Raw genomic sequence first — 27,936 nt, forward strand, 5'->3', positions numbered from 1 at the left:
CGTCTTGATTCATTGTGATTTCCGAATACATTGAATGCTTGAGGAATCCCTGTGGTATTCAAATAGATTTGTAAATGTTTTAATCAATCAATCGTTCACACTCGATCATAAGCGTCTGTTTTTCTTGATCTTAAATGCTAAATCTTCCAATTAAACGGAATCATTATTCTAGTTTAATTGAAGTAAATCGATCGGAAACAATGTCATAAATTATTAGATGGATCCTCGAAACCTTAGTCTTTTTCCATTCATTTTATCAATCTTCATTTGATTGCACGTTTATTTTAGTAATTTCGTTTCATTGTCTGAATTTATTTTCTTTATCACAAAAGTCAATCCCTGTGGATTCGATCCTGTAAGATACTACAACGCCTGTATACTTGCAGGTAAAACTGCACTAGATTTTTTATTCATTAATTTGAGTCAAAGTTTAGTCGCAACACCCACATCTTATAGCACCACAACCACAAAATATCACTCTAACTTAATCACATCTAATACCCACATCTTATAGCACCACAACCACAAGGCCATTTATGGTGGATATATGTGGTGGAATTTATAGCATTGATAAGGATAGGTTTTGCTTGTGCATGGGAAGTATTTTGACTATAGACGAGGAGAAGATCATCCAGAGTGGGGTGAGGCAGTTGGACAGAGCTCTTCGGCTTTTCAAGTTTGTAATGGAAATTGCCAGGAGGAAGGCAGTTTCGGAGCCACAAGGCCATTTATGATGTGTTGGGGCTGAGGGTAGGGTGCTTATGTATAGAGAAAATATGTACTTTTTACATGGGATAAATCTTTGACAAGAAAAAACTCCCAAACCAAATCGGTTCAAAATTTTTTGAACCATTTTTGTGGTCAATTATGTTTTTTTTTTTTTTTTGTTCATTATTTTATGAAAGCACCCACTTCTTGTCAGATTGAAAATTTTGAACTTTCAATTTTTAAACCCCTCTCACAAACTTACTTTTTCCATGTAATTGGTGTCCACTCATTGACTTGCAAGTAAAATGACTCTTGGTCTATGTGAGGATTGATCTAGTGCGTTTTTCCTTTTTCGTTTTAGAAAACACGATTTATACATGCAAGTCTTTACTAAATTTGAAACTGAAAATAGATAATAAAAAGATATGATCTTGGATTAAATGTACCACTTTTCAACCCAAGAGCTCCAATTAGATGCCTCACCATTGCATGGATATTACAAGTACAAGGTAAATAAAGATTGCCATGAATTCTTCTTTCATCTTGTTTGCGCGTGATGAAAACATTAATTTCCAACTTTATTTCATTTCCTTTTCACTTGCTTGCTTAAAAAATATAATTATGACGAAAAAATATTAAAATGAGGATGAAGCCTAGCTGAATGAAAAATAAAAAAACTTGAAAATACTTTCATCATGCTAGGTTCAGTTGTTATAGAGAACCAACATGTTGGAGATATGCAGATTTCCCAACAAGTTACATTCTGATCTCTCACACCTAGGCAGTTTCCGTAGTAGAACAATTCTTCAAGTGTACATCCTCAATGGGCAACCTATCCTCAGGAAAGGCACAATCAACTTTTTCCTTTTTGGGCAACAAATGGCAGGGTTCAGGAGTCACATTGCTTGTCACTCCAGCAATATTAGTGCAATTCCACTGCAATTCCTTTGGCGTCTTACTCAATGAGATAGTCACCTTAGAAATGCATATTCCTGTAAAATGATCTTGGGCAATCCCCTCTAGTCTTGCTGCACCTATAACATTCGTCGCCACGATATCTCTGTAATTGATTCCTTTAATCTCCGAAATAGCTTTCGGGTCAAAATTAGTGTCAGGGTGTTGATTATAAGAGCCTGACATCAAGAAAACCCACTTCATAGTTGTGAGGGTCATTCTTCTTACATAGATATCCTTCACGTAAGCTCCTCTACCGATAGCAGTCTTGATTCTAATACCCGATTGAGTGTTAATGGCTGTGATGTCTTCAGCCCTAACATCTTGAATTCCACCAGACATTTCACTGCCTAGAGCAATGGTGGCACTGTCGGGGGATATACAGGTTAACCTTATGATGATTAGGTGCTTTGTGGGCATTCCAAATTTAGTGCCATATTGATCCCAACCACTTTTTACGGCAATGTAGTCATCCCCTGAGACTACGAAGCAGTCCTCAATACGAGTATTTGTGCATGAATCTGGAAAGGAAGAAACAACATCGACTCAGATTATATGGTCATCATTATTAAGTACCTATGATATAATTACCTCTCGTGCAAAGGAATGGCAAGCAATGCAAGTGACTCGAAAGTGGCAAACAAACCTGGGTCTATCCCGTCAGTGTTAGGAGAGTCAATAGGGGCAAGGATTGTCAGCCCATGGATTAGCACATTGCTGCAAATCAGAAACAAAAGATGAAGACGAGTAAGAAATGCAAAGATCATGTTTGTGCATTAAGAAATATATATATATATATATATGCACATATAAAGTTAAGGAGGTAGAGGATCAGGAGCATGCTGATCGTGATCAAACCTGCTATAAGTCGGATGGACAAACCACGAAGGAGAGTTGATTAGGGTAAGATTAGATATCTGGATTTCGTTAGAGTACTAAATTTCAATCATGTATGGTCGGGTGACATTGAATTGGCCCTGGTGAAACTTGTCCCACCAATATTGACCCTGGCCATCGATCGTGCCATTGTTACCTGATAACAATAAGAATGAGTCCCTCAGACATGGTCAGGCCAAAATGATACTGATTTGACATGTAATAATCATAATTAATTGGGGAATTGGGAATTTAGGGGGGGGTGTAATTAGTCGATAATTACCGGTGATTATGATGTCGGTGAGGTTTGTACCAAATATGAGGCTGCTGAACTGTCCATCTCCATTTCCATCCCTTCCTCTCCCATAAGAAGGCAAAGCAGGAAAAAGTGGCCATTCTGCCTCATCCTGTCCATTTTACTATGTATAACATGCAAGGTTTTGGAAATTAAGTAGTACTGATAGTATGGGAAGAGTAGAATTAAATAGAAAAAGAGGGAGTTGTACCAAGGTATCAAATTTATTTATTTATAATGAATTTAATTGCTTAAATTGGTTCCAGGTGTTAGCCAAGACAGTTATAATTAATTTCATGGTGTTGTTCATCATGATGCGTGTTAAAAGTATACCTGAGATGCAAGAATAACCACATCCTTGTGAAGAAATAGGGTGAAATGGCTGTTGGTGAGATTAAAGCTCCCAGTTAACCATTTTCCAGGAGGAACAATAAGCTGTGCCCCACCTTGTGATGCATACTTGCTGAGGCTATCAATTGCAGCCTTAAAAGCCTTAGTGTTCAGTGTTTTTCCATCGCCAACTGGTCCAAAATCTGTCAAAAGTGCACTGTGCTTTCGACAATTTATTGCCCTGTAGTGTAAGGCGTCCGGAACACTAGAATGTACTTTGCACTCTATGACCCTTAAACTTACCGTTCCCAGCACAAGAACAGCTAAGATTGTCTGAATAAGCTGTAAATAGAGGAAAAATTAATGAAGAAAGTCACTTTTCCAGTCGACTAATTATTTAAATTCTTTTGTATAAGTCAATCATTGAAGTACGTACGTAAGAGATTTTAAAAACATATATATATATATATCTCTATATTAAAATAACCAAAAACGGTTGTTTTATATGAAAATAACTGTCACGTAGGTGAGACAATGGTTGTTGAATAATTTGTACGCAAAAACAGTTATCTTCTATACAAATTATAACTTGCTGGTGTCCTGAGCCTATATGTCCAGTTTTCAACATTGCTCTCAACAAAGTGAGATCGCAATGGTGGAATATAGGCATAATTCCTAGCATTAACTTTTTTTTTTCAATAATATTCCATCTCAAATGGAAAAGGAAATTAGAACAAGCTTATAAACGAAACCAAGAAAATATTGCATTAAAACCAAGAGAACCATATATATATATATATAACAGAAGCGCAAAAATAATCTGTATGTCCATTGAGATTCAACCAAATTAGATCAATCTAGACCTAAAAAAAGTTGATACTATGGATGAAGAACATATACATGATATACATATAGAGATACACATAATATAGAAAATACAACAATATTTATTCATGATGAAAAAAAGAGGGGGAAGAAGAAGAGATGGAGCGTGTTACATCGGATGCTCTGAATCCTTGAGACTGCTCCATGTTCTGAGAATTAGTAAAACTGTAGGAAAGACTGTTTTGGAGTGCAGGACGGGGAGGGTATTAATAGGGAGGGTGGGAGAGAGCAAATTTTGAAGGTTAACCAAGCTTTCTCTTCCTGTTCATTGACCATTAACAAATTTACTGCTTTAATTTCTAAATCTTTCACTAATAACTTGCCTATATATAGATATATATAATCTTGAAGATGTAGAATCTTCTTTTTTAGTTATTTAGTGTTTGTAGTACTAATTTTATCTTCGTATATATCTATTTCTGCATCATAATTTTAATTATTCATCTTTTTATTCTTTTGACTTGGTACGGGATCCAACGTTTAATCTATAAATAATATTTACAGTTATAGAGAGTACAATTGTACTACTTTTGAAAAAAATGAATAAATATAAGACTTACATAAAAAGAAATTAATTTTGTAACTGTGGACCCCACTCTTATCAAAAGAATTGAGCTACACTTGCATAACCAATAACAAACATGACACCATTATACTAGTATGTCACATGATCGTGGTTTCTGAACAATTATTAATTAAGGATAGTGTTAACATATATGATTCTGTCTAATCTCAGTGCATCACAAATGGCAAGTTAGCTCAATCTCAACATGACCAAGATGAGAAGAATGATAGCACATATCAAGACTCTAGAAGGATAGTTGTCTGCATTTGATCTTTAGGATATAATGGTGTAAATATGCTATAAATCTGTAATTTATATTTTGCATATTCGTACATTTAATTCATGTATATTTCCTTAATAGTGTACATAGCTATAGCTATAATGGAATACAATTCTGGTTGTGGTGGAAAACCAAACCACTTTTACCATATACCTTTTTTTTTTTTTTTTTTTTTTTTTTTTCCAGTTGGGTAGGTAATGTTTATATGAAATCAAATGCATGGGCTGGTCAATTAATTTATAGACATCATGAGTATATTCCTTAATTATTAAGTTTTCAATTGCCACTACAAGGAATTTGGCATTTTGCAGCTCTCAAAATCGCTGCAAATACTAGTGTAAAACGATGCAATATCTCAATTGTAGCGTTTTTTAGTTCCTTGCACGTTCGACATCGTAATCCTTTCATTTTTTATCAATTGCAATGATATAAAAAAAGGTTACAAATAGAGTCAATTGCAGCAATATATTTTCGTTGCAAATTATAAAATAGCACGCTGGGAATGGGTTATGAAATCCCCAATAGGATCACTGCTTTTGAGCAATTCGACCGAGTTTAATCCTTGCTAAAGCTCTCAATAGCATTGCAAATATCCCATATCAGAAGCAGTACTTGCTTCTTTTGTTGCATTTAACATTTTTTCCAAGGACTAAAACCGATGCAAATACCCGATATCAGAAACAGTGCTTGCTTCCTTCATTGCATTTAAATTTTTTTTCAATAACTAAAATCACTGCCAAAAATCAAAAAGCACTGCAAATACCTCATATCAGAAGCAGCGTTTGCTTCCTTTGTTGCTTTTAACATTTTTTCCAATGACTAAACTCGTTGCAAAAAGTCTAAAAGCGCTGCAAATACCCTATATCATAAGCAACGCTTGCTTCTTTTGTTGCATTTAACATTTTTTTCAAGGACTAAAATCGCTGAAACATATCAATTGCAACGAGTTTTGACTTGTTTGCAGCGATTTTGAGTCGCTAGAAATACTCAATTACAAAATTTTAAAAAAAAAATTACTTCTGAAACGTACAGTTTCAGTAATTTTATTTCACTTGTATTAGAAGCAGAGTTAGTAGATCAGCTAGGATTTAATTCTCTTTACTTAATAATACAAAGGGTACATAGAAAATAACAACAAAGTACTCAAGGATCCTTACCCAAGTCAAATTATAAATTCATTTACATTATAATTTCTATAGATGGAGGGGTAGTTTGATACATTTCAAAGTGCTGCTAAAATTTCTCTAATCATCCAACACATACCATTATTGCACCTATTCTTTGCAAAAATGAATAAGATGTTCCGGCCAAAGCCACCACCAACTATAGCATGCATGCTGTCCAATAAAGGCCATTGAGTTTTCTACATGAAAGATATATGAAGATCGTGGGTTAAGAATGTACAAATGATAGGAATTTACTTAGAAACGGAAGAGAACAAGGAAGTACAAAAAATCTGGAATTTTCACCAAAAATGATATTTGACAACTTTTTAGTAACTTGTTGGAACCAAATCAAATGAAGAGTTGAAGATCACAAGATGGCTGATTTTTGTCCATTGTTTCCAATAGTTTTAATATGAACAATGAACTTTGGTTGATCAAAATATGCAAATGAAAAATGGGAATGAAATGGACTGGTTGAATCAGGAATATCGAGTGCATAGCAGAATTTTCTACACTACCATGGACAGCTAGCAGCTTTAGTACACTCATTCTCTTAAACATCCCTCATTTATCTACAATCTCAACTAAATAAACTAAGCATACTAGAGTTGAAAGTTTCTGAAATCGAAGCAAAGAAAAAAGTTATACATAAGACTTAGTGGAAGGATAATCTAGAACACAAAAAACTAAATAGAAAAGGGTAAAATGATGTTTAAATAATGTAAAGCTTTGTTGAACATATTTAGGGTGGTAGAAAGAAAGATGAATCAAAATAGAATGAAGAAATGAAAATTATCTTTTATTTTGTAGGCAGATGAAATAAAAAAATGCAAATGGGAAGCAGCAACAGTTAATGTTTGTATCTAAGGGACAACTTCAAAGTTCATATGGTCCATGATATTACGAAAGTAACAAGGAATTGATAACATAAATTTGTTTCTTCATAGGACTGAAACATTCAGCTATTACCTTGAGGTCAAACACCCACAAGAAAGTTCATGACAATGGACCAAGAGAGTTTGTTGGTCTAAGGTTCGTTACCACCCACTACATATGGAAAAAAAAAAAGGCTAGATATTCTTTAGTCAGGCATTACAAGTACACCCAAAAAAATAAAAAATAAAAATAGAACACACATCAGGAACTAAATAAGTGCATGAACATATTTGAGCAAATATATTTTAGAAGTTGGTTTAGTCTTATTTATAGTCCACTTGCCAACACAATGACCCCACTTAAACTAAACATGCTAACCCAACACAAGCATCTCAAAAATACCTTGCTCTCCATCTCAAACTTTTGAAATTCAGTCACATTTTATCTCGAGTCAGAAAATAAAGTCACCCACCATCACTTACACACACAGCAGCTGAACTAGATATAATAAATCACTTTAATCTTCGAAAATGTGGCATGTATTAAGAGGAAACAGGAAAAGCTTGATTAATAACATATATTTCTAAGATTTCAACACAACAATCTTGAAAGAAATGTTTGCATCATTTGGGTAAGCATTTCAATGGGTATGAATAAACAAATTCCCAGTGATCCTGAAGTTATTAAAGGTATTTTGTGTGTATATATATATAACTTGTAAGGCATCAATATTATGTTTTAAAAAGATACTATAATGGCCCATTCCTCCCTGCTCCCTCCTTTATTTTCTTTTGTCTACTATTTATTGAAGATCTTACTCTATTATTATAAAAAGATCCTAGCTAGCACAATCCTTATAACTCGCCCCAATTCTGAAGCAACTAGGGTTAATACAAGAGCATGATGCTTATTACTTGCAAGCATGCTCAAGAATTTATTGGCCTAAAAAGTTTTAGATGTTATATTAATCTTGTCTAATCTTGATGATCATAATGATGTATATGCAATGTAAAAAAGTAGGATGAGTTCTTTATTTAAACATTTGTTTTATTTTTCCAACCTGGCAAAGATAATTTGAAAGTATGATATGTTCTTCATCAATGACCGCATGACCATCAATTTTCAACATCAATTTTGCAGCACAACAACCTGAGATCGAGCTAGACAAATGAAATGCAGAGATACTTACTGAAACATTTTACATAGATGTCATGCAGTTAGTGGAGAGTAGATTTGAGTCAGATATTAGAAGATGTCTATAAATATGAGAACAGATTGTAACAGCGCAGCATAAGAAAATGAGAATAATAGCAAATATCATCTTCTAATATCAGTGTGGCTTTTATGCAGATAGCTTGAGTCCCTATCTTTCTTCACTCTTCAACACAAACTGATCTTACCCAAGTTACCACTAGCAACCTAAGTACAATATCATTAAACTTGTTTCAAACTTGATGGAATCATATCTCAAGTCCAACTTTTTAGGACATTATTTGAAGCATTGTCTTTCTAATTGCCTAGGTACAAGTTTCTAATAAAAAAAACATTAGCAGCTGTATTAGACTTTCAAGGATGAAATCATAAGTTTAGGAAAGTTATTGAAACATCCTTTGTGGACCTTTCAAATGTGCAACAGTTTATATATATATATGTCTCATTATATAATAGAGAGAAACATTTCAAGTAAATTTGATTTGATTTTTTAGAACGAATTTCAAAGGGTAATTTGTCGATAACAACAGAGCTAATAAATCTATAAAGCAGCTTTTGGGAATTCTTTATCCAAAATTTAGTGAAACTTGGACTCAAGTTATATAAGAGCTACCCATCAAACAAATGCGAGCTCTTTACATGAAAATCCGAGTACAGTAGCATATCCTTTAAATCCAACAAAAAAAAAAAAATTCAAAAAAAACCCCTTACTATAATTTCTTGCTTACAAATACAAAAGAACAAAACCGTCAAGTTAACAAGACTTTTTCCAGCCATGACTATCTTCAATAGATGTTAGTCATTATTTGATAGATTAATATCTATGGTATGTGCATGATGCTAATGCATGCCTAGATAGTAATAGTGTCTAAGTAAACCATACTTAGACATATGATACCTTAAAGCTAAAGCTGAAAATATGACCTGCATGTGTCACATCCTTTGTGTTTGCTAATAATATATTGTTAGATATAGATTCAGTCTTGCATAATCTCAATGCATGAAATCTGGCACGAATTCGTACTTGCATTTTATATGACAAAGAGAGAAACAAAATGACGCTCGTATATAGAAAATGGAATCTCACCTCTTCAACTTTATTAAAAATCATCAAGCATCCTGATAAGAAAAACCACCTTCCATGAACTGCTATTCTCTTTCATTTCAATTAAGGATTGTATTCAATTCCTAGGGATAGAAATAACAAAAACAAAAGTAGTCTAGGGAAAGAGGAAGGAACATGTGAGTGTGAACAACAGGACTAAAAAGATTAAAGAGAGACAAGAAGATGAAGTAATTAAATTTAGAGTAACCCACCACGAAAAATGTTGAGCTTCATGGGTATGGAGGGCATGCTGGTGCACATGGATACTATCAAAATAGAGTAATAGATTTAAGTACCTAACCCAAATCAAATACAAACCAAAAACACGTGCCCAAACTCAACATATGCAGCTGATGATACTGCTTGGAATCTCAACTACATAAATCAAGCATAGTAGAGTTGAAGAAAACTTGAGAAGAAACATCATTTTTTTTCTTTTTTTTTTTTTGTGAAAGCATAGCATAAATAGCAAGAGTGCTCTCAGCAAACCAGAAAATTCTAATCGAACTTACTAGTTTGAATAAAATCCTTGGTTGCTTACTTAGGCTATTAATCTTGAAGAAAAGTGTTAAAAATATATAATCTCATCTCCACTAGTTTAACACATATAAATAAAGGGTTAAACATAGTCAAAACATTATTATTTACTCAAGATAAGGCAATGAATTTGAGTAAAGCAATGAATAGACATAACAGAAGCAATCAAAGACAAGTAGAAAATGGTTTCTTCCCAAAATTCCATTCTCAATAACGAAACAACCGAGGAAATGTTGGCTCTAGATCAGCCACCGTATTCACCATTTTGAAAAGGGGAGTTATAAATTAGAAAGTTGCATATGGGCTTTATATAGTAAACTTAAATTAATATAGATAAGTGAACTAGGACTTAGACAATTTCACTCACACTGCAATCCTAACAAATCAGAGGAACTGTGAGGGAAGGAAAATTTCATAGTTGCAGCTTAATTCTCATTTAGTCCATGTACAAAAAGTAAGATTTTAGGATAATGTTTGATTTCCTTTAAAAAAAAAACAGTTTTATTTACAGCAGAATAAAATTCTTAATTGTGTTTTGCCTATCAGTAGCAACACTTTTCTTGTAATTTTTTTTTCTCCTTTTCTGATACCAGATCAAGGAGAATAAGCAGGAAAGATTTTCTAGAATCTAAGAGAAATCAAGATATACAAGCAGCCTAAGATAACTTTGAAAACAAAATAAGAGGATCAAACACATAAAGGACAAAAACTATAAATGGCATCAATCCACAACACACCTACTCAGCTTAGTGTAGTCCTTATAATATATCAGTCTAACTTTTAATATTGAAATTGTTGTAATTAAAAATTTATTGTTTCCACAGCTACCTTTTTTTTTATTCTGCCTATTTAAAGAAGCCACAACAATATAACCATGCTCTTCATCCATCTTTCACTTTTGTAGTTAAAATAATAATGACACAGCCATCTTAATAATTAGATATTAAAAGAAGCACAGTTGCTTAAAATTTTTGCTCTATAACCATTATATTAATATGCATAGCCAAGTACACATGGCGTATACAAGAGCACTATAATATAACAATTTTTATTATAATCCATGCAAAAGAATTCTTGAAAAACTGAAGGCTATTTAGAGTTTATATAGACATACAAACACAAAAATGTTTGCCTAGAAAATTGGTGAGACCTATGAGGAATGCTTACTTGGGAAGATGAATGGAACATGTTATCAAACAGCTCCCCTAAAAGTCTGTAATGGAGCTGTAACTCAGTTGCTGGCATTTTATGAGGGGATATTTCTATAAGTGCAGCTCACAAAAAAGCATAGTGGTTGGCTACTACAGTTGTAGTTGCTAGGCTCTGAAAAACAAGAGGCTAAAATGTTAAGAGAACCGAGTATTAAATCTACTAATTTATTGCCGAATTATTTCCACTGTTGCAGAATGAAATTATTTTCTACTTCGCTTCTATTTGGGATCAATTATCTAGCTACTGAATAGGTTTAATCATGAGCATATTAGGGGATTAAATGGTAGAGTCTGGTGTAAGAAGAAATGAAGAAATTCTTAGGAGAACTTAAGAAAACAGTTAGAGAATTCACAATAAGAATTTGACTGAGTTGTGTAGATCTTTCTCTTGTGCTTCTGGTTTGTGCCTTCTATTGGTACTTCGATTAGGGTTAAACAAGGGTGTTTAGATGAGGCTATGATGACAAAGGCTTAAAGTTAGGAGTGGTTGCAAGAGAAAAAGCCAATGAACAGTTAGAGGTAGGAGTCAAACTTTCTGTTGTTGTGGTTTTTGTCTAGCTATGTTTCATTTCCAATTATCAAGAAGAAAACATCAACCAGTTGATGCATACCATCTACACAAATACAATTTGTAAGTTCTTTTTCTTGGAGTTATATGAAAGGATATTTAAATAAATTGCAAAGAGACAACCTTATCTTTGTTTTTTATAACCCACCTTGACAACCTTATCTTTTTTTTACATGGATTGACCCAAAAATTAGAATTAAAAAGGGGGGGATTCATGCATGCTCACAGTTGATATTATTCTTGGATGATCCTCATTGTTAAACTTCACGTATACAAACCTTCTTCATAATCAGCAACACTAATTAGAAGCCACCCCAGGGAGGGTATTATCTACATCATTCCAAAATAGACACCGTTTGTATCCATAAGTTATAATGTAATGTAAGAACTAAAATAACTCAACTAGAATGGATTATGTAGGTATTTAACTAATAGAAAGTGTTTACAAACAATAATAGCTATCAACATGATAGTATGAGTTCCAAGTACATATCTACGTGGATGACTTCATCAATTTCAAATTATTTTTTATTTGCATTTTTGTTAAGTAGTCTTTGTTAGTACTAACAAACACGAGGTGTAGACTATTAGTCAAAACCAGGAGATTGCTGTAGCCACCAAGAAGTATTTTACTCTTCTATAATTTTTTCATTCATTCTTGTAGACCCTCTCCTAATAATAACATACCCTCACTCTACTAAAATCTCACAGGCCATCTCTTAATTATTCACTTATTTTTAGCTTATCAACTACACAAATCCAATTTTAGTAGAACCAACCTAAAAACGAAAGATTGATCAATGAGAAATTCAACACAAGCTAGGCATGCAACCAAGAGGAGAGGTGAATAAATTCTGGAATTAAAAATACCACAGTTTCATCAATGTTCTCAAAGTTGTACCTGTTTAGCCAGCCCACGGAGAATCCTTGACCCAAGGTTGCTTTGCTCAAACTTGGCAAAAGATTAGACCTGTTGCCTAGCAATTGTCATGGAATCCAGATTTTTACAACTAAGTCGTACGGCGACCAAGAACAAACATACCATTTGCCGATCCTGTATAACAAGTTGTAAAGTCAGGGTACATGCCAATAGACCTTATAATCATAGAAGAAAAGTGGTGGCTAAGAAACACTTACATGCTTCCTTTATACTAGTACTGCTTAATTCCATCACAACCATATTTGCCCCCCATTAGTAGTAAAAGAGACATGTTTCTTGATAACCCAAAATAAGAACCTTAAAATCTCATATGCCTATATAAGGATATGTCAAAAGCCCAAAAAAAAAAAACAGCAGCCCAAAATCTCCCACAAAACATAACTATTTAACCTCCCAGTGAATATATATATACATATATATATGCAAATATTTATATATATATTTATTGGCCACCCACCATCCCCTATTAAATTCCCAACGTACCCCTGTGGACCACGAAATTTTCTACCAATTTCGTTTGAACAAATAGGTTAGATCTCAATTATCTAGATTATGAAACGAATCAAATACTTTAAAATAAATAATCAACTTTGTAAGACACAACGATTGGTTACGAAGGAAAACCCTTTAAAGAACTTTTTAAAGGTAAAACCCTACGGGGCAGCCAAACCCAGGAAATTCAATCTTATTATTTGAAAAACAATTACAAGTAATCATCAATTACAAAATCTTTCCAATTCGAGTCTCTTACTTGCCTAGACAAACGACCCGTTTGTCTTCTACCACGGTAGTAGCTAGAACCTCTGGCGATCTTCAAATGTTGACTTCCCTTCTGGAACTCCAGAGGCTGAAATCCAATCGATGTTCATTTACGCTCAAAACACGATCACACTAAAGAAGAGATGAAAAACCCCATGAAAATTTTCAAGTGAATTTTCTCTCACAAATGTTCAGAATAACCTTTCTGAAATTCGTGGCTCAAAGTCCTTACCAAGATATAAAACCGAATCCCTTTAAATAGAAAGTCTGGAAAGAGTTCCAATCACTGTAGGATTCTACTGACGGGTAGAGATAGTTGCGAGAACGTTTCCTAACGGTTGCTAACATTTTGCGATAACTCTTCACTGTAGTTTCTTATCTGGGTTCAGCTTCGGGTCTTGATAATTGCAGACTCATATAGATTCAAAATTCATGTAACTGACTTATCTAAACAACCTTATAACCTTCTAGATAGGCTCAGTGTTGTTAAAGATAAAGTCATCTCTTATTTTACATTCATCCAAATTTAATCAAATAATGATAAATATAAACCTTATCATTTATTCATCTAATCCTAGCCAAATTTTGCCTCTACAATCTCTCCCTTTGGCGGACTGGTGACAAAACCAACTTGATGAATGTAATATAAAACTTGTCAAAAGCACAAACAACAAATGAAAAAACCGAGTAGAAATTCCAAGAAAATAATTAAGAGTAAAAACATTTTACCCCTCAATATCATTCAACTCCCCCTCAACAAATTCATTTAAGCAAATTCATTAAACTCCGCCTCAATTTCACAGCACCTAAATATTTCAACATATTTTAATTTGAACTTTCAGCACTCCCCCTTTGTCACTAATCTGAACATAACGATAAGAGAATAAATACCACTAATGTGTGCCATGATAAAAAAAAAATTCTCATGTGTCTCAACTTTTCATGGATTAAATGCACCTGAAGTTTCTCCTAACTGCACAGGTTCTAGTATCGGTTCATCTTCACTTGAAGAGTTCTCAAATGTCATGGGAGGAGTGAACTTCTTTCGCTTTTCCCTTTCTTTGAACCTCATCTAGATCAGCACTTCAACCAAGTCAGAAAAGAAATAGCCAAAATAAAGGTGTGAGAATCGGTTGATATTAAAATCTCTTGATTTTTTCAAAACACATATTTGTTCTACTCACGCTTATGGGCTTGCCATATGTATAAGAGAACCACTATAAATAGCCCAAAATAAAGGATCTGAGATGAGTTAGGAATTATCACAAACACTTGGTGTGCACCCGTGAGAAAACAAAGGCCATAATCTCATGAGCTACACAAACTTGTCCTCAATACATGTATAGAGTTGATATAAAACCAAAAAAAAAAACAACCCATTTACAGGCAGCTCAGCTCAACAAAACAGCACAATGCTTCTTAAAATCAAAAACCCTCCACACATACTTCATCTATTCACATGCTGAAACATAAAACTGAAAAAAAGAAACAAAAAATCAGTGAATTCGAGTATACTTACCTTGATCATGGAAAATGAAGAGAGGAAAATGAAAGGGGCACCATGAAATGAGGCTTGCGTGAATGAGCTATGAGGCCGTGAAAATGGGTATAGAGAAGGCTTATGTTTCGAGGGCTGGGAGTTAATGAGAGAGGCAGCAGAGATAGTCTTTAAGTCTTTAAGGCTTTGAACTCCCGTGCACGTGCTAAGCCATAAAGTCCCATTGGAACTTATGCTATTGTTTCATGATACAATTCCCAGACTTATCCAATACCCCAAACTGACCAAAAAAAATTTATATTTATATTTTTGTATTTATTTTATAGAAGCCAAAATAAATAGAGATTAGAAAAAATAAAAAAAAATAAAAAAATGAACTTTTTTTTTATTTATATAAATATATAAATAGGCGATAGGGCAAGTAACATACCTAAATGCATCCTAGTTCAAACATAATGTAACTCACAAAACCAATTCAATAGAGTACACCCTCTTATTTGCAACAATCACTGTGGATGTTCACTCCTCATAAGATCATCAATATCAAAGTTCATGTGAGTGTGTGAGTGAGAATACTTATACCATAGCATTTTTATGAATTCATTTCTTCAACATATTTTTTATACCTTTATTCATGAATAATTGCTTCTTATAGAAGCTCACAAGAGTTTGTTGCTTTCCCTTAAAAGTCAAATTTTATGCTAGGGCCTAGATACATGAGCATCTCCTCCAAACACTAGTTTGTACACCCCTTTTTTGTGTTCATGTTTGTTGCTCATCTTTTTCCATAATGATTAGAGAAACAATTTTTTCTGTAAGAATTTAAGGTGGTAGATCCGTGTAGGGTGTTTGTCTTTTTCTGCAATAAATTAACACTGACTTTTTCTATATGGATCAACTCTTTGTGTTTGGTAAGTTGAGAGCTATTTATTGATGTACTAGGTTCAACTAGTATTAATTAATTCAAGGCATGAACTCCGTTTAGGGTTAGTATGCACAAAGTGAATCACACAAAATAGAGAGATACATAGGTTCAAGAATTTATTAAGTGATAACACAAGTGTTCAAATTTTGACATATCAAGCATGTACTTTCCTTAAAGAAAAGTTTTGAAACAAAACAAATTTTTTTTTTTTGTTTATATTATATTTTTCTTATTTAAAAATTGGAAAACAGAAATATAAGAGCAAAATAGAAAAATAAAATGCATATCCTAGACAAATGCAATAATATAAAGAATACAAGAACATGCAAATAGTCCAATCAATTAATGTGACATGGCATCTTCTTTGATCACCCACTTTGCTTTAAATTTTGGCGTATTATTTTTATCAACATCACTTTGTATTATCTTTTCTTTATTTTGAAAGCAAAAATCTACTAGTTCACCAAGTTTGAGACTTAAAAAATTGATTTGTTGACTCATATCACAAACTTGATTCTCTAGACTATTTTCTTTTCTCTTTGGATTCCTTTCACCTCCATTTTTCTTCACTTTATTCAAGTTGAACCAATTTGGCCTTATATGACCAACAACACCACTATAATGACAAGTAGGAATAAATTTACCATGCAGATTTTTTGAATAAACTAGCTTAGGTTTAGCATGATTTTGAAAATTCTTACCTTCACTTCCTTTAACAAAAACAATACATTTGGATGTTGTGGCAGCAGATAATGATACCAGTTTTTCTTTCCCCTTTGAAGTCATGTACCCTAGGCCAGTTCTATCACTACTCATCTTTTGAACACTCAACATCTCTTTTAATTTTTGTGTTGTTATTTTTTCTTGAGCCTTTTCCAATTCTTGTTTTAGTGTAATTTTTTGATCCCTTAATCTTGCTATTTCAATATCAGAAATTTTTAATACCTCAAACATGTTATTTTTCTCACTCTCAATATAAGTGAATTTCTTGTACTACTTCTTGTTGAGTTTCTTTAATTTGATCACTTCTTCACACACATCATTGTAAGCTTCCTATAAACTCAGTTCTTAATCAGCATCAACAAGTGATACATCCGAATCAGTGTAATCACAACTACTTTCAAATTTTGTTAGTGTAATTTCAGGAAAATCATTCACAATAATAGAGAAAGCCATAAAAGATTTTTCACCATCAGAATATGAGTTTAAATTTTCAGAATCTGAACTATCACTAATTATGACATTCAATACTTTTCCTTTATTTTTCTTAAAGTTTGGACAGTCAACTCTTATGTGACCATATCCTAAGCATTCATCACACTTAACTTTGAAATTTTTCTCAAATTTATCTTTATTCCAATTATTAGATTCATTTATCTTTGTAGAAAATTCCTTACCTCGCTTTTGTTTTCCATTAACTTTCTAGTAATATAAGAATTTTCTGAATTTCCTTACAATGAGATCTATATCATCCTCGAGTGCAATCGTACTACTTTTGAAAAAAAAATGAATAAATATAAGACTTACATAAAAAAAAAATTAATTTTGTAACTGTGGACCCCACTCTTATCAAAAGAAATGAGCTGCACTTGCATAACCAATAACAAACATGACAGCCTTATACTAGTATGTCACATGATCCTGGTTTCTGAACAATTCTTAATTAAGGATAGTGTTAACATATATGATTCTGTCTAATCTCAGTGCATCACAAATGGCAAGTTAGCTCAATCTCAACATGACCAAGATGAGAAGAATGATAGCACATATCAAGACTCTAGAAGGATAGTTGTCTGCAATTGATCTTTAGGATATAATGGTGTAAATATGTTGTAAATCTGTAATTTATATTTTGCATATTCTTACATTTAATTCATGTATATTTCCTTCATAATGTACATAGCTATAGCTATAATGGAATACAATTCTGGTTGTGGTGGAAAACCAAACCATTTTTACCATATACCTTTTTTTTTTTTTTTCCAGTCGGGTAGGTAATGTTTATATGAAATCAAATCCATGGGCTGGTCAATTAATTTATAGACATCATGAGTATATTCCTTAATTATTAAGTTTTCAATTGCCACTACAAGGAATTTGGCCTTTTGCAGCGCTCAAAATCGCTGCAAATACTAGTGTAAAACGATGCAATATCTCAATTGCAACTTTTTTTAGTTCCTTCCACGTTCGACATCGTAATCATTTCGTTTTTGATCAATTGTAGCGATATAAAAAAGTTTGCAAATAGAGTCAATTGCAGCGATATATTTTCGTTGCAAATTATAAAATAGCATGCTAGGAATGGGCTATGAAATTCCCATTAGGATCGCTACTTTTGACCAATTTGACCGAGTTTAATCCTTGCTAAAGCTCTCAATAGCGTTGCAAATATCTCATATCAGAAGCAGTGCTTGCTTCCTTTGTTGCATTTAACATTTTTTCCAAGGACTAAAATCGCTGCAAATACCCGATATCAGAAACAGTGCTTGCTTCCTTCATTGCATTTAAATTTTTTTTCAAGGACTAAAATCGTTGCCAAAAATCAAAAAGCACTGCAAATACCTCATATCAGAAGCAATGTTTGCTTCCTTTGTTGCTTTTAACATTTTTTCCAATGACTAAAATCGTTGCAAAAAGTCTAAAAACGCTGCAAATACCCTATATCATAAGCAACACTTGCTTCTTTTGTTGCATTTAACATTTTTTTTCAAGGACTAAAATCGCTAAAACATATCAATTGCGACAAGTTTTGACTTGTTTGCAGTGATTTTGAGTCGTTAGAAATACTCAATTACAAAATTTAAAAAAAAAAATTACTACTAAAATATACAGTTTCAGTAATTTTATTTCACTTGTAGTAGAAGCAGAGTTAGTAGATCAGCTAGGATTTAATTCCCTTTACTTAATAATACAAAGGGTACATAGAAAATAACAACAAAGTACTCAAGGATCCTTACCCAAGTCAAATTATAAATTCATTTACATGATAATTTATATATATGGAGGGGTAGTTTGATACATTTCAAAGTGCTGCTAAAATTTCTCTAATCATCCAACACATACCATTATTGCACCTATTCTTTGCAAAAATGAATAAGATGTTCCGGCCAAAGCCACCTCCAACTATAGCATGCTTGCTCTCCAATAAAGGCCATTAAGTTTTCTACATGAAAGATATATGAGGATCGTGGGTTAAGAATGTACAAATGATAGGAATTTACTTAGAAATGGAAGAGAACAAGGAAGTACAAAAAATCTGGAATTTTCACCAAAAATGACATTTGACAGCTTTTTAGTAACTTGTTGGAACCAAATTAAATGAAGAGCTGAAGCTCACAAGATGACTGGTTTTTGTCCCTTGTTTTCAATAGTTTTTCATTCGAACAATGAACTTTGGTTGATCAAAATATGCAAATGAAAAATGGGAATGAAATGGACTGGTTGAATCAGGAATATCGAGTGCATAGCATAATTTTCTGCACTACCATGGACAGCTAGCAGCTTTAGTACACTCATTCTCTTGAACATCCCTCATTTATCTACAATCTCAACTAAATAAACTAAGCATACTAGAGTTGAAAGTTTCTAAAATCGAAGCAAAGAAAAAAGTTATACATAAGACTTAGTGGAAGGATAATCTAGAACACAAAAAACTAAATAGAAAATGGTAAAATGATGTTTAAATAATATAAAGCTTTGTTGAACATATTTAGGGCGGTAGAAAGAAAGATGAATCAAAATAGAATGAAGAAATGAAAATTATCTTTTATTTTGTAGGCAGATAAAATAAAAAAATGCAAATGGGAAGCAGCAACAGTTAATGTTTGTATCTAAGGGACAACTTCAAAGTTCATATGGTCCATGATATTACGAAAGTAACAAGGAATTGATAACATAAATTTGTTTCTTCATAGGACTGAAACATTCAGCTATTACCTTGAGGTCAAACACCCACAAGAAAGTTCATGATAATGGACCAAGAGAGTTTGTTGGTCTAAGGTTTGTTACCACCCACTACATATGGAAAAAAAAAAAGGCAAGATATTCTTTAGTCAGGCATTACAAGTACACCCAAAAAAATAAAAAATAAAAATAGAACACACATCAGGAACTAAATAAGTGCATGAACATATTTGAGCAAATATATTATAGAAGTTGGTTTAGTCTTATTTGTAGTCCACTTGCCAACACAATGACCCCACTTAAACTAAACATGCTAACCCAACACAAGCATCTCAAAAATACCTTGCTCTCCATCTCAAACTTTTGAAATTCAGTCACATTTTATCTCGAGTCAGAAAATAAAGTCACCCACCATCACTTACACACACAGCAGCTGAAATAGATATAATAAATTACTTTAATCTTCGAAAATGTGGCATGTATTAAGAGGAAACAGGAAAAGCTTGATTAATAACATATATTTCTGAGATTTCAACACAACCATCCTGAAAGAAATGTTTGCATCATCTGGTTAAGCATTTAAATGGGCATGAATAAACAAATTCCCGGTGATCCTAAAGTTATTAAAGGTATTTTGTATATATATATATATATATAACTTGTAAGGCATCAATATTATGGTTTAAAAAGATACTATAATGGCTCATTCCTCCCTGCTCCCTCCTTTATTTTCTTTTGTCTACTATGTATTGAAGATCTTACCCTATTATTATAAAAAGATCCTAGCTAGCACAATCCTTATAACTCGCCCCAATTCTAAAGCAATTAGGGTTAATACAAGAGTCTGATCCTTATTACTTGCAAGCATGCTCAAGAATTTATTGGCCTAAAAAGTTTTAGATGTTATATTAATCTTGTATGATCTTGATGACCATAATGATCAATGTGCAAGGTAAAAAAGTAGGATGAGTTCTTTATTTAAACATTTGCTTTATTTTTCCAATCCGGCAAAGATAATTTGAAAGTAAGATATGTTCTTTATCAATGATCGCATGACCATCAATTTTCAACATCAATTTTGCAGCACAGCAACCTGAGATCGAGCTAAACAAATGACATGTAGAGATACTTACTGAAACATTTTACACAGATGTCATGCAGTCAGTGGAGAGTAGATTTGAGTCAGATATTAGAAGATGTCTATAAATATGAGAACAGATTTTAACAGCGCAGAATGAGAAAATGAGAATAATAGCAAATATCATCTTCTAATATCAGTGTGGCTTTTATGCAAACAGCTTGAGTCCCTATCTTTCTTCACTCTTCAACACAAACTGATCTTCCCCAAGTTACCACAAGCAACCTAAGTACAGTATCATTAAACTTGTTTCAAACTTGATGGAATCATATCTCAAGTCCGACTTTTTAGGACATTATTTAAAGCATTGTTTTTCTAATTGCCTAGGTACGAGTTGCTAATAAGAAAAAAAACAGTAACAGCAGTATTAGACTTTCAAGGATGAAATCATAAGTTTAGGAAAGTGATTGAAACATCCTTTGTGGACCTTTCAAATGTGCAACAGTTTATATATATGTCCCATTATATAATAGAGAGAAACATTACGAGTAATTTGATTTTTTAGAATGAATTTCAAATGGTAATTTGTCAATAACAATAAAGCTAATATGGTTTATTAAGCAGCTTTTGGGAATTCTTGACCCCAAATTTAGTGAAACTTGGACTCAAGATTTATAAGAGTTACCCATCAACAAGTATGCAGGCCAGAGCAATTATAAAAAATCTCTATAAAGCCGTCACGATCTTCCTTTCATCTCCATTTGCATTCCCTGTTGAACAACTTGTAAAGTTAGTGTACATGCCAATAGAAATTGTAATACGTCCCTAAAAAACTTAAATGTAGATACTTTCATGCTTCTCTTACCAACTTTGTTAATGACGGTACCCCAACTTTCTTAATTAACTTCGAGTCCTGGCGTATATAAGGAGATAAATTTGGGTATTATAATGATAAATTTGTAAAATTACTCAAAACAGAATTCCTTAAAAAATGAACAATCTTATGGAAGCAAATCATTACGATGAGCATAAGGAATAAACACAAAGAAGAGTTAGTATCGAATAGCAGAAAGACTTGTATTATCTAAGAGAATAGAACATGCATGAACCATATGGTGCTTAGGGAATTGAAGAAGAGACGAAAAATCTTGCCTTATGTCCCATGGCACCATAATTGGCTAGGTTGTCAACTAACACATTACATTCACGGTAAACATTTCTAATACTAAATGGATAGCCATGTTCTTTAATTTTTTTAAGAAGAGAGATGGTACCTCCAGATTTATTAATAGTCCTCACATTTGGTGAGGGAGTACTATGTATGAAAGATAAGAACTTGGGGTTATAACCAAGTACTAAAACAAATGGAAAAAAAAAAAAACTATACCAGCTAACTATCTATACAACATTGAAAACTAAACTATATTAATAAAACTTTACAATGTCAAACATGATTAAAAACTACAAAGTATGACTAAACATTGGCAATCCATGTTAGATGATCTAATTTGAATTTTGTCCATGTTAATCTAGGCAAAAGAGAGGTAGCTTGAAAGATAGCTTTAGACTAACCTTTAGCGTGCACCAATTTTTACTTCTTGGTCAGCAATAACTACCTTCTCTATAGGTGTGCTGCATAGAAAAAGTGATTATGTCATCCCAAACCACTCAAGAAGCGCTAATAAAGAGCCAACCTTTGGAATTACTCATGAGCTAGCCTTAAAAAGGAAGAAAATCATGCCATGCAAATCTTGTTACTCATGGGCTTTTCTGTGTGTGGATTTGAACCAGCTAATCTTAAGGCTATTTAATAAATTTCCAAAAATCAGAAAAAGGCAATAGGTTCTATAGTATTTTCAATTTTGGTACTAGTATATTCAGAATTTTGTACCATCATTTGAAATAGAGATTTTCTTCAATTTCTGCTTACATCCATCACAATGGATGTTCACTTTGAGAAGAAATTTCTACATGCACAAGTAAGCAATAAAATAAAATAAAATAAAAACATAAAGCAAAGGTAACTACTATTAATACCTTAAACCCAAACCCAATTCAACTCCATGATTCTTATGAGATAAAAGTTGCTTGCTTGAATTTTTTTACATGATTTGGAATTAAGCTGAAAAAACCTCCTTGGAGATTCAAAGAGAAGCAGCCATATGTATTTTCAGAGATACAAGCTACTCATGTTACCTTGCTTTATGTGGGGGAGCCTCCTCGGGGAGGGTATTATCTACATCATTCCAAAACAGACACCGTTTGTATCCATAAGTTATAATGTAATGTAAGAACTAAAATAACTCAACTAGAATGGATTATGTAGGTATTTAACTGATAGAAATTGTTTACAAACAATAATAGCTATCATCATGATATTCTGAGTTCCAAGTACATATCTACGTGGACGACTTCATCAATTTCAAATTATTTCTTATTTGCATTTTTGTTAAGTAGTCTTTGTTAGTACTAACAAACACGAGGTGTAGACTATTAGTCAAAACCAGGAGATTGTTGTAGCCACTAAGACGTGTTTTACTGTTCTATATTTTTTCATTCATTCTTGTAGACCCTCTCCTAATAATAACATACCCTCACTCAATTAAAATCTCACAGGCCATCTCTTAATTATTCACTTATTTTTAGCTTATCAACTACTCAAATCCAATTTTAGTAGAACCAACCTAAAAGGAAAAGATTGGTCAATGAGAAATTCAACACAAGCTAGGCATGCAACCAAGAGGAGAGGTGAATAAATTCTGGAATTAAAAATACCACAGTTTCATCAATGTTCTCAAAGTTGTACCTATTTAGCCAGCCCACGGAGAATCCTTGACCCAAGGTTGCTTTGCTCAAACTTGGCAAAAGATTAGACCTATTGCCTAGCAATTGTCATGCAATCCATATTTTTACAACTAAGTCGTACGGCGACCAAGAACAAACATACCATTTGCTGATCCTGTATAACAAGTTGTAAAGTCAGGGTACATGCCAATAGACCTTATAATCATAGAAGAAAAGTGGTGGCTGAGAACCACTTACATGCTTCCTTTTTACTAGTACTACTTAATTCCGTCACAACCATATTTGCCCCCCATTAGTAGTAAAAGAGACATGTTTCTTGATAACCCAAAATAAGAACCTCAAAATCTCATATGCCTATATAAGGATATGTCAAAAGCCAAAAAACAAAACACCTGCCCAAAATCTCCCACAAAACATAACTATTTAACCTCCCAGTGTATATATATATATATATATGCAAGTATTTATATATATTTATTGGCCACCCACCATCCCCTATGAAATTCCCAACGTACCCCTGTGGACGATGAAATTGTCTACCAATTTCTTTGAACAAATAGGTTAGATCTCAATTATCAAGATTATGAAATAAATCAAATACTTTAAAATAAATAATCAACTTTATAAAACACAACGATTGGTTACGAAAGGAAACCTTTTAAAGAACTCTTTCAAGGTAAACCCTATGAGGCAGCCAAACCCAAGAAAGTCAATCTTATTATTTGAAGAACAATTACAAGTAATCATCAGTTACAAAACCTTTGCAATTCAACTCTCTTACTTGCCTAGACAAATGACCCGTTTGTCTTCTACCGCAGTAGCAGCCAGAACCTCTGGCGATCTTCAAATGTTGACTTCCCTTTTGGAACTCCAGAGGCTGAAATCCAATTAATGTTCCTTTACGCTCAAAACATGATCGCACTCAAGAAGAGATGAAAAACCCCATGAAAATTCTCTAGTGATTTTTCTCTCACAAATGTTCAGAATATCCTCTCTGGAATTCGTGGCTCAAAGTCCTTACTGAGATACAAAACCGAATCCCTTTAAATAGAAAGTCTGGAAAGAGTTTCAGTCACAGTAGGATTCTATTGACGGGTAGAGACAGTCGCGATAACTCTTCATTGTAGTTTCTTATCTGTGTTCAGCTTCGGGTCTTGATAATTGTAGACTCTTATGGATTTGAAATTCATGTAACTGACTTATCTAAACAACCTTATAACCTTCTAGATAGTCTCGGTGTTGTTAAAGATAAAGTTATCTCTTATTTTACATTCATCCAAATTTAATCAAATACTGATAAGATAAACCTTATCATTTAGTCATCTAATCCTAGCCAAATTTTGCCTCTACAATCTCCCCCTTTCGCGGATTGGTGACAAAACCAACTTGATGAATGTAATATAAAACCTGTCAAAAGCACAAACAACAAATGAAGAGATTGAGTAGAAATTCCAAGCAAATAATCAAGAATAAAAACATTCTCCCCCTCAATATCATTCAACTCCCCCTTAACAAATTCATTTAAGCAAATTCATTAAACTCTCCCTCAATTTCACAACACTTAAATATTTCAACATATTTTAATTTGCACTTTCAACGCTCCCCCTTTTTGTCACTAATCTAACAATAACCATAAGAGAATAAATACCACTTATGTGTGCCCTGATAAAAAAATTTCTCATGTGTCTCAACTTTTCATGGATTAAATGCACCTGAAGTTTCTCCTAACTGCACAAGTTCTAGTTTCGGTTTATCCTCACTTGAAGACTTCTCAGATGGCACGGGAGGAGTGAACTTCTTTCGCTTTTCCCTTTCTTCGAACCTCATCTGGATCAACACTTCAACCAAGTCAGTATAAATAGCCACTATAAATAGCCAAAAATAAAGGATCTGAGATGAGTTAGGAATTATCACAAACAATTGGTGTGCACCCGTGAGAAAACAAAGGCCATAATCTCGTGAGCTAGAAAAACTTGTCCCCAATACATGTATTGAGTTGATATAAAACCAAAACAAAACAACCCATTTACAGGCAGCTCAGCTCAACAAACAGCCCAATGCTTCTTAAAATCAAAAACCCTCCACACATACTTCATCTATCCACATGCCAAAACATAAAACTGAAAAAAGAAACAAAAAAATCAGTGAATTCAAGTACACTTACCTTGATGATGGAAAATGAAGAGAGGAAAATGAAAGGGGCACCATTAAATGAGGCTTGCGTGAAGGAGCCAAGAGGCCATGAAAATGGGTATAGAGAAGGCTTATGTTTCGGGGGCTGGGAGTAAATGAGAGAGGCAGCAGAGATAGTCTTTAAGTCTTTAAGGCTTTGAACTCCCGTGCACGTACTTAGCCATAAAGTCCCACTGGGACTTATGCTATTGTTTTATAATACAATTCCCAGACATATCCAATACCCCAAACTGACCAAAAAAAACTTTATATTTTTATTTTTGTATTGATTTTATAGAAGCCAAAATAAATAGAGATTAGAAAAAATAAAAAATTTGAACTTTTTTTTATTTATATAAATATATAAATAAGCAATAGGGTAAGAACATGCCTAGATGCATCTTAGTTCAAACATAATGTAACTCACAAAACAAATTCAATAGAGTACACCCTCTTATTTGAACAATCACTCTGGATGTTCACTCCTCATAAGATCATTAATATCAAAGTTCATGTGAGTGTGTGAGTGAGTATACTTATACCATAGCATTTTTATGAACTCCTTTCTTCAATATATTTTTGATACCTTTATTCATGAATGATTGCTTCTTATGGATGCTCACAAGAGTTGCTTCACCTTAAAAGTCAAACTTTATTCTAGGGCCTAGATACATGAGCATCTCCTCCAAACACTAGTTTGTACACCCCCTTTTTGTGTTCATGTTTGTTGCTCATCTTTTTCCATAATGATTAGAGTAACGATTTTTTCTGTAAGACCTTAAGGTGGTAGATCCGTGTAGGGTGTTTGTCTTTTTCCGCAATGAATTAACACTGACTTTTTCTATATGGATCAATTCTTTGTGTTTGGCAAGAGGAGAGATCTTTATTGATGTACTAGGTTCAACTAGTATTAGTCAATTCAAAGCATCAACTCGTTCTTTGATGAGCATCTCATTAAATAATGTGAACTTTAATTATAAAATGCATACATATAAGTTCCTCACTGTGCATTGAAAATGAACTTTGCCAAGATAATCGATAGGGTTAGTATGCACAAAATGAATCGCACAAAATAGAGAGATGCATAGGTTCAAGAATTTATTAAGTGATAATACAAGTGTTCAAACTTTGACATATCAAGCATATACTTTCCTTAAAGAAAAGTTTTGAACCAAACCAATTTTTTATTTTTTTTGTTTATATTATACTTTTCTTATTTAAAAACTGAAAAACAGAAACATAAAAGCAAAATAGAAAAATAAAATGCTTATCCAAGACTAATGCAATAATATAAATAATGCATGAACATGCAAATAGTCCTATCAATTAATGTGACATGGCATCTTCTTTGACCACCCGCTTTGCTTTAAATTTTGGCCTATTATTTTTATCAACATCACTTTGTATGATCTTTTCTTTATTTTGAAAGCAAAATCTGCTAGTTCACCAAGTTTGAGACTTAAAAAATTGATTTGTTGACTCATATCACAAACTTGATTCTCTAGACTATTTCCTTTTCTTTTTGGATTTCTTTCACCTCCATTTTTCTTCACTTTATTCAAGTTGAACCAATTTGGCCTTATATGACCAACAACACCACGATAATGACAAGTAGGAATAAATTTACCATGCAGATTTTTTGAATAAACTGGCTTAGGTTCAGCATGATTTTGAAAATTCTTACCTTGACTTCCTTTAATAAAAACAATACCTTTGGAAGTTGTGGCAGTAGATGATGAGACCAGTTTTTCTTTCCCCTTTGAAGTCGTGTACCCTAGGCCAGTTCTATCACTACTCATCTTTTGAACACTCAACATCTCTTCTAATTTTTGTGTTGCTGTTTTTTCTTGAACCTTTTCCAATTCCTGTTCTAGTGTAATTTTTTGATCCCTTAATCTTGCTATTTCAATATCAGAAATTTTTAATATCTCAGACATGTTATTTTTCTCACTCTCAATATAAGTGAATTTCTTGAACAGCTTTTTGTTGAGTTTATTTAATTTGATCACTTCTTCACACACATTATTGTAAGCTTCCTGTAAACTTAGTTCTTGATCAGCATCCACAAGTGATACATCCGAATCACTGTAATCACAACTACTTTCAGATTTGGTTAGTGTAATTTCAGGAAAATCATTCACAACAGTAGAGAAAGCCATAAAAGATTTTTCACCATCAAAATATGAGTTTGAATTTTCAAAATCTGAACTGTCACTAACTGTGACATTCAATACTTTTCCTTTATTTTTCTTAAAGTTTGGACATTCAACTCTTATGTGACCATATCC

At 33.1% G+C, this 27,936-nt stretch overlaps 1 pseudogene; it reads right to left on the reverse strand.

The window, feature by feature from the left end:
- Positions 1 to 1,366: 1,366 nt before the first annotated feature.
- On the reverse strand, positions 1,367 to 27,807 carry LOC122293707 (annotated as a pseudogene).
- Between the last annotated feature and the right edge of the window lie 129 nt (positions 27,808 to 27,936).

This window comes from Carya illinoinensis, chromosome 14, assembly GCF_018687715.1.
Source record: "Carya illinoinensis cultivar Pawnee chromosome 14, C.illinoinensisPawnee_v1, whole genome shotgun sequence".
In the NCBI taxonomy this organism is placed as follows: domain Eukaryota; kingdom Viridiplantae; phylum Streptophyta; class Magnoliopsida; order Fagales; family Juglandaceae; genus Carya; species Carya illinoinensis.